At 47.0% G+C, this 3,012-nt stretch overlaps 1 pseudogene; it reads right to left on the bottom strand.

Annotated features, from left to right (window-relative positions):
* Positions 1-739: 739 nt before the first annotated feature.
* LOC119590414 lies at positions 740-2,745 on the bottom strand (annotated as a pseudogene).
* Between the last annotated feature and the right edge of the window lie 267 nt (positions 2,746-3,012).

Here is a 3,012-nt window from a genome sequence, read left to right as displayed (position 1 = left end):
ATCAAGGAGTCTCCGAGGAAGTGATCTGCGTATCACTATCTTGTTGGAATAAACAACTGGCTTTTCTCTGGTCAACTATACAGCTACAGTGATCTCTCGCTTCACAGTCACACTCTCCACCATTCGGAGATGATTTCTATCACTTTGTCAAATGGAAAATCTGAAGGAATGACTGCGCCATACTGTGCATTCCATTCCATTTCTCGTGACCTAAGAGTTATTTCATGCGCCTCTGCTCACATCTATCCCCTTCCTTCGCGGTAGTGGTCCTCTCAACTGCTGTCGCAACTGTTGTTCTGCCTCTCGACTGACTGAACCTTATTATTTACATTCTGTGTAGCCTCCTGTTGAGGGCGTCCGCCTACAGGGCCGCTAAGAGTCCTTTCAATAGATTTCAGGAACCGTGTTTGGGATTTGTTCCTGAAGTCCTTGAAAAAGATTCTTGTATTGTTGTCGCCGGATTCTAAATCCTTGTCTTCGTAAGAAGACGAAACGCAACTCATCACTGGAGACTCTGTGGGAACGAAAGACAAAAATATATTAGGAGTGACGACAGATCCACAGTTTAAATATAACTGTAACCAGTAAAACAATATATAAGAATATATATATATTTTTTTGCATATACATCATGGCATTCTGGGCAGAGCTACCCAAGCACTGACATGATATGATCATGATAAGCACGTGAGTGAGGCCCGAAGAAGAAATGGGCAAGCTGGCAACTGTGGTCAAACTGTCAGTAGTAAATGGGTGGGATAGCGGCGTAGGCGGCCATGGGCATCAGGCATTCATGGCGGCATGGACTGCGCTGATGCGGACCTCGTGATACCAAACTTCCTTAAGAGGAAACAAACTTACAGACTACGTGCTGTTGACAAAAATAAGTTGCAATAAGTCATGAAAATTGCATCACCTTCTCCTCTTGCTGACAAGTTGGTGGACAACGATCTAAAATGGCGATGACGCTGGCGTGGAGAGACGCCGACGGGAGGTCCCAACCACATGAGGAACGCCTTGAAGACACGCCGTTGCCAGACTGTAGCACAAATATTAGACCAGTGATGGATAAGGAGCCCAGCACGGCCAGCGAGGCGTCGTAATTCAAAAGACGCATCTTGGTGAGGATCGGCACCAGAAACAGCGAAACCTTTGGTAAGATGACGCATGATTATGCAATGAAAAGAACCTTGAAGATTATATCATACAATTTATCACACCAAGAAGTAAATCTTTTCAATATCATGAAAAGTGGAACATGAACATGTGCTATAGACAAGCCAGAAACCTGTCACAATCTATCTCGAGGACAAAGGGAAACAGCACACAACTCACCGATGACCGCAAGCAGGTTCCGAAGGTGATCCAGTAGCCGTAGTCGGTGGCCTCCCAGGCAGGGCGCGACGCACGAACATGTACATGAAGAAACCTGCCAACATACAACATGTTAGTTGCATCTGACCTAGATTGCTTATCATTTTACCCGCGACGTATAGTCTGGGAGAAATCAGATATTCCATACAAGGTAAAGAAGAGTGATTGATGACCTCTAGCGACGCGAGGAGGCATGTTGCTGAGGATGATTGGCCCCGATGAACATGCGAGCCGTTGCCATTCGCGCTGTCTGAACGCCGTTCTTGAAGGGACTCAACCACACGCGCCAGTTGAAGAAACGGACGCCATGCGCAGTTGGGACACATCCTCGCTGTCGAGACTTGCTTCTTGCTTGGCTGATTCTATTGTACCTGCAAATTGTCTTGGCGAAAGGTCCTGCGATTCTTTGATTGACGAACACCCCGTACAGGACGGCCGAGAGGTAGGGCCAGCAAGGACCAGCAGGAGAGCCAAGTTGTAGCCGCCGTACTTAATGACAGCCGCCCCAAGCAGGGTGCCCACAGGACCCCCGAGGTACCACAGAGAGTGGCTGTGCTGACGCGAGAGGGGCGAGTTTTCTCGGGCAAATATCCTGATGTAACTTGTCACAGTAGACAAGCGGCCACATTGCCGCCGCCCAAAGCCTCAGACGGTGACGAGTTAGATGACCTCGACGGGCCAAGGACGTCTGCCAGTGCTCAAGGATATCTCCGGCTACAGACATGGCCATCAGCGTCATCAGCAAAGGAACCTGTTCAATAATATATTTCATTAATCTTGAGTTTACATGTGTTAATTGCATGTTCCAATCACAACCCAAATACAGTAAAACTTTAAGAAGGAAGAGATATAATGCAATTTAGTTGGATAAGTGAAAAAAAAAATTCTGAAAAATATATGTATTATAGATCTGACAAACACACAGCGAAGATTAAGCGAAAGGATTTTGACATAACCTTCCTTCCGTATTTATCACTCAAGTCCCATTAAAGAGCACAAAGATGAGAGGAATGATAGACATGATGCTGCTGTTGTAGAAGGCGAGACGCGAACTCTCTCTGAACTAAAAACGTCCTCCTCGGGATGTTCAGACAGGTTGTTGCACACCTGAACAGTGTGTGTGTTAAAAGGTTTAGTCAGCAGATTTGATAGGGACTCAGCAAACAAGCATACATTGTTTTCCCCCCCCCCAAAAGAATAGAGAATTACCTGATCAGGGCATGCCAAGCTGATAGAAACAAAATTTTGTTCCTCGAAATTTTCGATGAAGAGAAGCATCGCTGATTTGCACGCTCCGTCCACCAGCCCATCACGGGTCTCAACGGACCGGCTCTTGAGCGCCCCAGCACTGTCGAATCCTAGCATAGCCATCTGTCTGAAGTTTCTTTGAACTTCGAAATGTTTATTGGAATTAGTGACGTACGATAGGACACTTAAATAACACCAAATTTGAGTGTAATTTAACTGTATGCTTCTCGGAAGTCCCTTGTACATGACGAGATGTAGGTTTGTGGGCGACTTAACTCAGCGGTCTCCCCGGCAAAACGGCCATGGAATAAGGGGGTGGGGGAGGCGGATCCTGGTAAGTCGAGGCCTCAGTGACTTCAGGCCGGGAACGGACCGACGCACGCCCCACAC

Source organism: Penaeus monodon, chromosome 27 (assembly GCF_015228065.2).
Source record: "Penaeus monodon isolate SGIC_2016 chromosome 27, NSTDA_Pmon_1, whole genome shotgun sequence".
Taxonomy (NCBI): domain Eukaryota; kingdom Metazoa; phylum Arthropoda; class Malacostraca; order Decapoda; family Penaeidae; genus Penaeus; species Penaeus monodon.
Note: the sequence above shows the minus strand (reverse complement) of the source record. Positions and strands in the feature narration are given on the sequence as shown.